Raw genomic sequence first — 13,329 nt, forward strand, 5'->3', positions numbered from 1 at the left:
CAGTGTTTTAGCAGGTGTAGCTTAACTAAATTGGGGTTTACTGTTTAGATGTACTTTTGTATATGATTTTTTTGTGGTTAGACAGTTCACTAAACAATGATGACTGATGATTTCCTCTGTTGATGGACTACATTTATTTAGTCTTTTTTGTCATAGACTTTGGACAGAAATTGTTTTATGTTAGTTATTTTGTTTATTAAACAAGGTCACTATGCACAAGTGGCTGTTCACAGGAGTGATCTAAAATTACTGAAGATGTTAATTGACTCTGTATAGTCATTTGCTGTACAGGAATGACTGTTATAAAAACGGAATTAAATCTTACTCGATGTCCTAAATTAGTACACGCTGTTCACTGCTGTGCTGTTAGATTGTATAGCTTAGCATAACATTACTAAATGGTTCTCACCTAGTCTTGAGTCACTGACATTGTCAGGAAGCCATCTTCTGCACCAGCTCTAAGTCACCCCCAGCTCTTTCCCCAGACAAAGTGTAATCTCTTGTACTGTCTTGTACATTATAGTCTTACTAGTTCAGTACATCTACCCACCCAAATAGTCCGTAAATGCCAGTAATACAACATCTGTTCACCGTTCACTATCTTTAACTCATCCATCTACAACCCTTTTTTCCTGTTTTTGCTTATGGGGTCGGGATTCCCCTTGAAAAGTGACAATCGTCTAGAACCTATGTTTACACTGTGTGATGGCTAGCTCTGCCACAGTTTTAATTCCATAACACACATATCCACGTGTACTTACACTTACAGCCAATTAAAAGTTTCTATTCCACATACTAGATGTCTTTGGAATGTGGGAGAAAACTGGAATACCCATAGAAAACCCATGCAAACACAGGAAGGACATGCAAACTTTGCACATTAGGCACCCCAACCGCAAATTGAACCAGAGAACCTCATACTGCAAGGCAGCAGCACTATCTCCTGCGCCACTGTGCCACCTGTTTGTGTTCACTCTCTTTAATCATTTCTGAATAATGTTTCCCATATTCAGTCATGTGCATGTTCACTGTTTGTAATTCTGCTGTTTGCAGTGCAGCTGACATATCTTGAAATCTCCCTACTCTATTCCAGTATACAAAAAAAAAAGTTCTGTAGGCTAGACTGGATCGAAGTTATATTTTACAGGAACATGTGCATTTGATTGAAGGCTTCAAAGCGTATTATTCAGTAACTGTTTCAGATCATACACCAGTTAAAACTAAGATAGAAATGCAGGTTAATGATGTACAAATGAGACCCTGGCACTGTCCCACCTACCTGTTAAAAAGAGAGAAATTTAATGAATGGGTAGTGGAAATTATTAGAGAAGGTAGAAGTTTCTTCAGAAGTTAAAGCTAGTGAATGGGATAAAATGAAAATGGATCTTAAAATAGGGTAGAAATAAACGGCAAAGTTATACGGTTAAGAAGTAATAGAAATTATTTATAGGGGTTGACAAAGGTTAAAGTATTATAGAATAGTTCAGAAAGATTGCTGTTAAGCAACTAATTTTTGATAACTCCAAAGCACAAAACCTTTTGGCATAACAACTTAAGCAACAAAAAATAGGAGGAGTTGCCATACTTGGGGAGCCTATAACAAGAAAGATAACCAAATATCTTGTCGAGGTATTAGAGCTATTTCAGAAATTTTATGAAATTTTGTATAAAGCAGAAGAATGTGGAAATCAAGAAATGGAAATATTTATGAAATACTTGATTATGCCAAGGGTAGAAATAGATGAGGGTCAACAATTGATAGTTTAGATACGATAAGATGAGATGTAAACGGTGACATATAATCAGTCTGCAGGAAAGTCCCCAGGAACAGATGGTATTCCTGTGGAAGTTTGGCAGATGTTCTTCATGTTTCACTGTTGAGTCATTACACTTGGGTAATCTGCTGGCAGGTTGCCCTCAGTCGGCCTGATTAACAAAGTCTTGGGTCCTGCATCGGTTGCTGTCCCTTCTTCCATGACTTCAGGTTGTCAAGGGTATAAAACATGCAGCCGACACCATTACATCAGTCTTTCTTGCGCGCGGTGCCCGAAGCAGAAGCAGTTCGCAAGTGCCAGTCGGCCGACACCTGAAATTTTCGTTTTCGAGTTTCAGAACCGAAGTCTTCAACTAAAAGCGAAGTACCCCGTTGGGGAAACTTTTTCTTGCTCCTTTCCGATGTCAGTAAAAGATAGTAATCGCATTACTTGTGAGAAGCAAATACCTCATAAGGAATTTCATTTGTACTGTATTCCTTGCCTAGGCCCTGATCATAACGTACCTTGTTGTCAGTTTTGTGCTTTATTTAACCAACGCACTATTAAACGTCGGTACATTTTTGCTTCTAAATATTTTGGCTCACGATTTAACTATCCAGAAATTACGTTGGTTAGCAATCCGACTACCGAAATACCTAAAAAATGCAAAGAAAAAGACTTTGAGATTCAAAACTGACGACGATGCTTCTCCTAAGCCAGTCGCTAATTTGCCGGTACTCAGTGAGGTGCTTTCGCAACGCCTGATGCCCGCTACATTTGATTCGCAGGCCTCTACTGAGACCCATTCAGAGTCCGGTATGCCGCGAGATGCTTTAAGTATTGAACCCGCAGATGTCTCTACCTTAGATGGGTCCAGAGCCGCTGTGCAGGCACTGGCTTCTGAGGGTGTTTTCAGGCCTAAAGATTTGTATATTAAACTGACGCCATCTTCAAAACTAAGGCCAAAATCTACTTCTATGTCTAAAAAAATGATGCTTGGGCCACGTGTGCAGGCCCCTATGCCTAAAAAGCAAATGATCAAAATGGCTGAAGATTTAATTACCTTGATGAGGGGTAGCCAACCCCCTCCTGCTAAGAGGCCCCACGCAAGACATTGATTATGAATCTTCAGATCAGGATTCTATTTCTTCTGATTCTTCTACTGAACAGGATTTATCTATACCTACTTATGAAGACTCTGACGCAGAAGATTCCATTCCTTCTGCTTCTCCCCTTGAGGATTTCTCTTTTGGAGAAACTTCATGATTTCTCTGAATCTAAAAAGAGACTTGGGGATTTTCTTCTTCATCAGCATAGGCCTTTGGCTATACCTCCTGTCCTAGACATTGTTGATTGTTTTTTTCAGAATCTAGTATGACTCCTGATTCTCTGCCTCCAGCTGCTATTAAGCCGGACAGATACTACAGGGTTCCTGACTCCCACAAATTCCTTTTCAAAAATCCTACTGCTGATCCTGAAACCATTTCTCAGGGTCCCAAGGGCATTAAGGCCTTTACTGCTAAAAATCCTACCCCTTTTGATAGAGATTCCAGGGCGCTGGATAGATGGAGTAAGAAGGTTTACACGTCTGCAACCTTGGCAATCAGGGCTTTAAACTGTCAATTTCATATGCTTAAATATCAACAGCATGTCATGGGACTACTTAAACTGAAAATGATGTTAATCTCTGACTGTGTGGAAAATAAAGATTTGCAGAATTTATTACATTCAGCTGAACAAGTTGGAAAACATACTTTGCAATGTGGTTTTGATTCCTTGGAGGCCTCTTGCAGGGCCGCTGTAACTGAATCTGTGCTAAAAAGGCATGCTTGGCTCAAAGAGCAAACTCTGCCTGACCATGTTAAAGCAAAATTGTTGGATGTTCGTTTACAACAGGACTGTCTCTTTGGTAATAAGGCTGAAGAAGTGTTAAAAAAGATGGAAGATAAAGATAAATCTATGCAAACTGTGAAAGATTTCTTACAAGTGCATCCTCCAAGATTTAGCAGGCACTGGCCTACTAAGAACTTGTCCTTTCCAGTCCCTTCGAGAGTCAGTCAAGTCAAATCTAGACATTCAAAAGGCTCCAGGTTTCAGTCACAAGGAACTTTTAGAACAAAGCTATGGGGTGCCTCCACCTCCAAATCTGGAAAGAGGAAGGCACCTCCCTTTGGTAAACATTCTCAATGACTTCCCTCTACAATCACCAAGCACTTACCTTTTTGCCGCCCCTTTGGGGGGAAAACTGGCACTTCATGCACGAAACTGGCAACTTATTACCCAGGACAAATAGGTTTTAAATATAGTATCCCAGGGATACAGATTTCATTTCCACATGTTGCCAATCCCAAACGGATGGCCACAGCTGCCCCCAAATCAGTGGGCAGAGGCCCAGAAACAAGTTCTGTCTCTCATGAACATGGGGGCTATTCAACCAGTACCAGAAGAGGAAAAGGACAAGGTTTCTATTCAAGACTTTTCCTGGTACCCAGAAAAGACAAATCATGGCATCCAATTCTGGACTTTTCCACTCTAAACACATTTCCGGACATTCCAAAATTCAAGATGCTGACTCTTCAACAGTTACTACCTATGCTAGGCAAAGATGCCTGGTTGGTAACTCTAGACTTAAGAGGCTTACCTGCATATCCCAATCAGGAAATCTTGCAGAAGATACCTCTGCTTCAAAGCAGGCTACTTGCATTACCAGTTCTCTGCACTGCCCTTTGGCTTATCTACGGCGCCCAGGGTCTTCACAAAATGCCTGGTTCCAGTAAATGTGTTTTGCAGGTAAAGAAACATTCAAATATATCCATACCTGGATGATTGTCTAATTCAGGCAGAAAACAAGGACATTCTTCTAAAGCATCTGGTGTTTGTAAAAAGGGTTCTAACTTATCTAGGGTACACCATAAACAAAAAGAAATCACAACTGGTACCCTCTCAAAAAATTACATTCCTGGGTGCAAGCTTGAATACAACTGCCCAGATGACTTACCTTATGCCAGAAAAGCAAATTCAATTGGTGTCTTACTTCAAACAGGTGGCCACAAAAACCCTGCTATCTGCAAGACAAATTCTGCAAGCCTTGGGGTTCATGGCCTCCTGCATTCTTCAAATTCCATATGCAAGACTGCATATGAGGAAACTTCAGTGGTACTTAAAAAGTTTATGGAGTCAACATTGTCACAGCCTGAAAACAATGATTCCTATCATACCTTGCCTGCAACTAGAGCTCCTATGGTGGGCAGAGGCCTGCCACCAAATCAAGGGACTGCCATTCACTCCACCCCCTGCCGCCCAAACCCTAACTACAGATGCATCAGACTATGCTTGGGGGGCTTATCTGGAAGGAAAGTGTATTCAGGGCAAATTGGAGCCTAAATCAAATGCACCTGCATATCAATCAGAAAGAGATGCTAGCTGTACAGAATGCACTGACAGCCTTCAAGGCCTACCTTCATCCAGGACAACTAATGATAGACAGACAACACCACAGTTATGTGCTACATAAACCAGCAGGGGGGTACACATTCCTACCCCCTCTGTAGACTAGCCATGGCATTGTGGAACATGGCCTTGACCTACCAAATACAACTACAAGCTCAATTACTGCCAGGAAAGCTAAATACTCAGAAATCGTTTGGACCCACATGAATGGAAACTGGAACCACAAGTGTTCAGCATGTTGACACGCAAATGGGGGAGTCCAGACATAGATCTATTTGCCTCACCCCAGAACTATCAGTTGGACAAATTCTGCACAAGAATTCATCACAAAAAAAGCTTGGAAAGTGGATGCTCTGTCATTCAGCTGGAAAAATCTTTTAGTTTTTGCGTCTCCCCCTCTGCTCTCCAAAGTTCTACTAAAAGTCAGACAGGACAAACCAAAAATGATTCTGATTGCTCCAGACTGGCCTCGCCAACACTGGTACCCACTCCTTCGCAATGTGTCACACCTTCCTCCATAGCACCTGCCTCAGACACCGTACCTACTGTCTCAGCAGAACTACCAAATTCTGCACACTCAGCTCCAAACTTTGAATCTTGCAGTGTGGCTAATCAACTAATTTCACCCTTGGCATCCCTCAGCAAACCTGTGATGGATGTCATTTTGGAGTCTGGAAGGCCTAGTACTAGAAAATCTTATGCTGACAAATGGAAAAGATTCTGTGCCTGGAAACAATTATAAGGAATAAGCACAGCAATGCCCAATATTCCTCAGATTCTGCAATATTTAACTGAGATGCTTCACAAGGGCCTATCTTTTTCTTCCATAAAAATCCATGCCTCAGCCGTTTCAGCTCATTACAACACAGAACCTCCCCTCTTCTCTAATCCTCTGCTAAAGCAGTATCTCAGAGGGGCCAAATATTTAAGACCCCCCCCCCCCCCAGGAGAGCGCCATGTCTAGCATGGGACCTCAGTTTGGTTTTGGAAAAACTCACTCACCCTCCTTTTGAGCCAGCTGCTACTGCGGACCTAAAATTTCTCTCCTGGAAAACAGCTTTCCTTTTAGCAGTCACTTCAGCTAGAAAGATTTCAGAATTACAGGCTGTTATGGCAGTGGAGCCTTTCATTATTTTTCATCCGGACAGGGTGGCTCTCAGGACCAATCCATCTTTCATGCCTAAGGTGGTATCCAGTGTGGCTCTTAATCAGACCATTCATCTGCCAACTTTCTTTCCCAATCCACAGAACAAGGGTGAGCAGATTCTGCTTTCATTGGATGTACAAGGACAACTTAGAATGTTCATCGTGTTACACTGCTGCAGTCATTACACTTGGGTTATCCTGCTGTCAGGCGGTCCCAGAGTCGGCCAGAGTTCCAAAGTCTTGGTCCAGCGTCGGTTGCTGTCGCCTCTTCCCTGATGTCAGTGCCCCAGGGTTATATAAGATGCTTCCGACGCCATTTTCTTCAGTCTTTCTTGCCGCACGTTGCCCGAAGCAGAAGCAGTTCGCAAGTGCTGGTCGGCCGACTCCTGAGATTTTCAAAGTCGAATTTCAGATCCGAAGTCTTCAATAAAGCTAAGTACCCCATTGGGGAAACTTTTTTCTTGCCTCAGACCGATGTCAGAAACAGTTAATAATTGTATTTCTTGTGGGAAGCAAATACCTCATAAGGACTTCCACTCTTACTGTATTCCATGCCTAGACCCTGATCACGACATCACAAGTTGTCGGTTTTGTGCTAGATTTAACAAACGCACTATAAAAAGACGTTTTGATTTTGCTTTGCACTACTTTGGCCAAAGGTTCAATTATACTATGCCGTCGGATCAACCGACGAACGCAATTCCGAAAAAACACAAAGACAAGGATAAAGATAGGCATCCGAGGTCCAAACCCGACGACGAAACCTCTTCTAGGCCGTTCGCTGGTTCTCAGTGAGGCGCTTTCACAGCCCCTAACATCCGCTACCTCGGAGCCACAGGCCACCTCCGACTCCCACGTGGAGACAACTAGGCCTCTGGAAACTCAAGGTATTGGGCCTACGGAAACTAATACCTCAGATGGGTCCAGAGCCGCTGAGCAGGCATCGGCTTCTGAGGGTGTTTTCAGACTTTCACAACTTACCATTAAAGACAAAGAAGGAAGTACGGCATTCTCCTGGACAGTCCTCCATGCCTAAGAAACAGATGCTTAAAATGGCCGAAGACCTCATTACTCTAATCAGAGGTTCCCATCCCCCTTCTGAGAAAAGGCCTAGGCAGGATACAGGCTATGATTCCTCTGATCAGGTTTCCATTTCCTCTGATTTTCTTCAGACCAGGGATACTCTCTACCCCCCTATGAGGACTCTGATGCTGAAGAATCCATCCCTTCAGCCTCTCCTCCTGAGGATTATTCTTTTGGGAAAACCTTAAATACCATGAGGGAGCATTTCCATTGGGAAAGTCAGGATTATTCAGAATCCAAGAAAAGGCTCAGAAATTTCCTTTTATTGCCTCAGCACAGGCCCCTGGCTGTTCTGCCTGTGCTAGATATTCTGGAAGATGTGTTCTCTGAATCCAGCTTATTTCCTGATTCTTTGCCCCCTGCACCAGCCAGATAGGTATTATAGAGTCCCTGACTCTCACAAGTTTCTTTATAAAAACCCTTCTGCTGATCCAGAAACTATTTCCCAGGGTCCAAAAGGGGTTAAGGCTTCCATTGCAAAAAATCCAGTACCCTTTGACAGAGATTCCAGAGCTTTGGCTAGATGGGGGAAGAAAGTTTACACTTCTGCGACTTTAGCAATAAGAGCATTAAATTACCAGTTTCACATGCTTCAGTACCAACAATATTTAATGGCTCAGTTAAAACAGAAAATGCTTGCAAGCTCAGAAGCTCATGACTGTAAAGAATTGCAGGATTTATTGCATGCAGTTGAACAGGTGGGAAAACATACTCTGCAATGTGGTTTTGATTCTTTAGAGGCCTCTTGTAGAGCCGCAGTTACAGGTTCTGTGATTCAAAGACATGCTTGGTTAAAAGAACAAAGTTTACCTGATCATGTTAAGGAAAAATTATTGGATGCTCCTTTACAGCATACCTTGTTTGGTGTTAAGGCAGAAGAGGTGTTAAAGAAAATGGAGGATAAAGCTAAATCTATGCAAACAGTCAAGGATTTCTTACAAGTACAGCCACCTCGATTTAGCAGAAATTGGCCAAAAAAGAATTGGTCCTTTCCAGTGTCAGACAGGCCACAGAGAGGCAGATACAGACGCCCAAGAGGCAGATCTCAACCCCAAGGCTCTAGCAGACAATGACAGTGGGGCACCTCAACCCCAAAAGGAGGTGAGGACAAGTCTCAACCTTAAAGGAAACAGTCCCAATGACTCCCCCCTTTGTACGCGAAGCACTTCACTTTTGGCAGCCCCCTTTTGGGGGAAAACTAACACTTTTTTCTCAAAACTGGCAAACAATCACCCAAGACAAATGGGTTCTGAATATTGTGTCTCAAGGTTACAGGTTACACTTTCATACTTTACCAAGGCTAAAACAATGCCAGACCTGCCACACAGTCAGTGGGCAGAGGCACAAAAACAAATTTCAGCTGTCATGGACATGAGAGCTATTCAAACAGTACCACAACAGGAACAAGGACAAGGAATTTACTCAAGACTCTTCCTGGTCCCCAGAAAGAACAAGGCCTGGAGGCCCATACTAAACCTTTCAATTCTAAATACTTACCTGGATATTCCGAAATTCAAAATGTTGACATTACAGCAGCTTCTACCCATGCTGGGCAAGAAGGCTTGGCTTGTTACTCTGGACCTCAGAGGCATACCTGCATGTCCCTATCAGACAAAATTGCAGAAGATACTTCAGATTCAAAGCTGGTACAATGCACTACCAATTCTCTGCACTGCCCTTTGGCTTATCTACTGCGCCCAGGGTCTTTACAAAGTATCTGGCACCAGTAATTGCATTTTTCAGACAAAAAGGAATTCAAATATATTCATACCTGGACTGCCTCATTCAAGCAGAGGCAAAGGACATTCTTCTACAGCATCTGGCGTTTGTAAAAAGGTTGCTAATTTCTCTAGGGTACACAGTAAACGAAAATAAGTCAAAACTAGTGCCCTCACAACATATTATATTCCTGGGTGCCAGCTTAAATACAACGGTTCAGATGGCTGATCTCACGCCAGACAAACAAGGTCAACTAACTCAATATTTTCAATTACTGGCAAAAAAGTCCCATCTCCCTGCAAGAAAAATTCTGCAGGCCCTGGGATTCATGGCATCTTGCATATTACTAATACCATATGCCAGACTGCATATGAGGAAATTACAATGGTACCTAAAAAGTGTTTGGACTCAACAGTCTCACAGTTTAGAAGCAGTAATACCAATGATTCCCTGCCTACAACAGGAGTTTCGATGGTGGGCACAGGCATGTCACCTAAACAAGGGTCAGCCTTTTACCCTACCCACAGCCAGGCAGACTCTAACAACAGATGCTTCGGATTATGTCTGAGGAGCACACATGGCAGGAAAATGCATTCAGGGCAAGTGGACCACAGACCAGATGCATCTTCACATCAATCAAAAAGAGATGTTGGCTGTTCAAAATGCCCTAACAGCTTTCAAGGACCTTCTGCATCCAGGACAATTATTATTAAAGACAGACAACACCACAGTAATGTGGTACATAAACAAGCAAGGGGGCACTCATTCTTATCCCCTATGCAGGCAAGCCATGACCTTACGGAACACAGCTCTAACGCATCAAGTTCATCTGCAAGCACAATTCCTGCCAGGAAAGAAAAATACTCTGACAGACTATATAAGCAGAAATATCATGGACCCTCACAAATGGAAATTGAATCCACAAATCTTCTGCATGGTAACGCAAAAATGGGGATGCCCAGACATAGATCTTTTTGCCTCCCCACTGAATTGCCAACTACAAAAATTCTGCACAAGGACTTATCACACACAAGCATGGAAAGTGGATGCTCTCTCGTTCAGCTGGAAAAACCTAAAAGTTTATGTCTTCCCACCACTGCCTCTCCTTTCAAAGGTACTCCTAAAAGCCAGACAAGAAAAAACACAGATGATCCTGATTGCTCCAGACTGGCCACGCTAGCACTGGTACCCAATCTTAAAGAACTTAGCTCAAGGACCATCATGCATTTTGCCTCAAATTCCACACCTTCTGACTTAACAAAACAATCACACCCTGCACGGTCAGCTCAAAACCCTAAACCTGGCTGCATGGCAGATTCATTAGTCAAACAGTCAACACCTCTCTCTAAAGCTGTTATGCATGTCATTTTGGAGGCCAGGAGGCCTAGCACCAGGAAAGCTTACTCAGAAAAATGGAAGAGATTCTGTGCCTGGAGCCAGGCTCAAAGCCTTGACTCTCTTGTCCCAAACATTCCTCAGATTTTACAATACTTAACTGAGATGCTGGACAGAGGCCTATCCTTCTCATCAATTAAGATCCACGCCTCTGCCATTTCAGCACATTACAACACGGATCCTCCTTTATACTCTCATCTCTTGCTAAAGCAGTACCTTAGAGGGGCTAAAAACATAAGACCGCCCCGGAGAGCACCAACACCAACTTGGGACCTCAATTTCGCTTTGGAAAAACTGACCCTGCCACCTTTTGAGCCAGCCAATACAGCTGATCTAAAATTTTTATCATGGAAAACAGCTCTGCTCCTGGCAGTAACTTCAGCACGAAGAGTATCAGAACTACAGGCATTAATGGCAGTGGAACCTTTTATAATTTTTCATCAGGACAGGGTTTCTTTAAGGGCAAACCCTACCTTTATGCCAAAGGTGGTATCCAGTGTGGCTCTTAACCAAACCATCCATTTGCCAACTTTTTATCCAAACCCCCAGAATAAAGGGGAGAAACCTCTGCACTCTTTGGACATACACAGGCAGCTACGCTTCTACTTGGACAAAACAAAAGCTTTCATGAAAACTGAGCAACTGTTTGTAGCATATGCTTCAGGATCACAGGGCAAGGCTATCTCAAAGCAGACTATATCCAAATGGATAGGACACTGTATTCGTTACTGCTACACACAGCATGGAAAATCAGTCCCTAATAACATAAGGCCACATTCCACCAGGGCAACAGCCACTTCAACAGGCTTTCTCAGAGGAGTACCTACCAAGGAAATTTTGGAGGCTGCAACTTGGAGTTCAGTGCACACATTTACCAAGTATTACCACTTGCCTCTTTACTCTAAATCCAGAGCAGGATTTGCCACTGCAGTTCTGCAGGGCCTCATAGCCAATCCTAACTCTTTATAGACCAGCCACCCAACCTTAGCTTTGGGATTCTACCCAAGTGTAATGACTGCAACAGTGTAACACGATGAACATAGTACAGATGTCCTTCAAGGATGCATCTGCAGTCCTAACAAATGGGTTGTCCTGCCTCAGGCAGCCCTTCGGTCGGCCGGATTCCAAAGTCTGGGTCTGGCCTCGGCTGATGTCGCACTTCACCCGACGTCACTGCTACTGTCGATTGGGTATAAAGGCATCAGCCGACGCCATTTTCCTCAGTCTTTCTTGCCGCGCGGTGCCCGAAGCAGAAGCTGTTCGCAAGTGCCGGTCGGTCAGATCCAGAGATTTCTACTACCGAAGACTTCTAAAAAGCTAAGTACCCCGTTGGGGACTCTTTCTTGCCTCAGCCAATGTCAGAAAAAGTAAATAATTGTTTAACTTGTGGGAAACAAATACCTCATAAGGATTTCCACTCATACTGCCTTCCTTGCTTAGGCCCAGACCACGACGTAGCAGCTTGTCTAGCCTGTGCTTCCTTCAACCGACGGACACTTAGACGTCGGTCGGAGTTTGCGGAGGAGTTTTTTGGTCCCGCTTTTGCTTACAAAATGCCGTCGGAGACTCCGACTTCACAATTAGCTAAAAAGCGTAAGGAAAAGGACCGACACTCGCGGTCCGCGGTTTCTGCCGAAACCACGGTTAAGCCAACCGCGAGTGTCTCGGTTTCGGCTGAAACCGAGTCCTCGGTTCTTCCTTCGGCCGAAAGCATTCCTCCTGCAGCCGAGGCCTCACACAGCATGGCTGAATCTGCTACTGAATTTTCTCCTGCTGTAGCAGACACCCAGGATTTATCAGATACTATTCCTTTAGACATATCTACTCCTGCACGTGGAGCTGCTAGGCCCCCTGCATCCATGTCTATCAAGGCTTTCTCTAGGGCTAAAGCAGCTAGATCTTCTAAGGCCTTGCCTTCTAAAACCCCCTCACACAGGCCTAGCTCTAGTTCCCAAATGCTTAGCCTGGCAGAGGATCTCATCACTTTGATCAGGGGATCCCAACCTCACCCTGACAGGGCCTCTCATCCCCCTCCAGAGAAGAGGCCTAGAGCAGAGCCCCCTGAACCAGTTTCTACGGATTATTCTTCTGATGATTCAGAAAACTCAAATCCTCCAGAAGGCCCTTACTCTCCATATGAGGATTCTGACGCAGAAGACTCCATTCCTTCTGCCTCTCCTCCTGAGGAAATTTCTTTTGGGGAAACCTTGCATGCTATGAGGGAACAATTTCAATGGCAGGGCCAGGATTTTTCAGATTCTAGGAAACGGCTCAGGACCTTTTTGCATTTGCCACAGCATAGGCCTTTAGCCATTCCTCCAGTACTAACAGTTGTGGATGATGCATTCAATGATGCTTGTACTGCCCCTGACTCTCTCTACCTCCGGCCCCTGCTAAGCCCGACAAATACTACAGGGACCCGGACACACATTATCACCTGTATAAGGCTCCTATTGCTGATCCTGAAACTATTTCTCAAGGCCCCAAAGCTGTAGCAACTGCCAAAAACCCCCTCCCCTCTGAAAGAGAATCTAGAGCATTAGAGAGATGGGGTAAAAAAGTTTATACTTCTGCTATTCTTTCGGCTAGGGCTTTAAACTGTCAATTCCACATGATTCAGTATCAGGAATTTTTGTTAGATCAGTTAAATAAAAAAAATATCCTCTCCTGAACCTATAGACCGTAAGTCCCTTCAGGATTTGGTACATAACACTCAACAGGTCAGTAATCATTCCTTAAAATGCGGCTATGATGCACTGGAGGCTTCCTTTAGATCGGCTAT

The 13,329-nt window shown here is 43.7% G+C and overlaps 1 protein-coding gene across 4 annotated transcripts in view; it reads left to right on the plus strand.

Annotated features, from left to right (window-relative positions):
- ZSWIM8 (zinc finger SWIM-type containing 8) overlaps positions 1 to 13,329 on the plus strand; it is a 2,719,879-nt gene that overhangs the window by 1,816,930 nt on the left and 889,620 nt on the right. The window lies entirely within an intron of this gene.

This window comes from Protopterus annectens, chromosome 14.part0 (assembly GCF_019279795.1).
Source record: "Protopterus annectens isolate FY-2018-M chromosome 14.part0, PAN1.0, whole genome shotgun sequence".
NCBI lineage: Eukaryota > Metazoa > Chordata > Ceratodontiformes > Protopteridae > Protopterus > Protopterus annectens.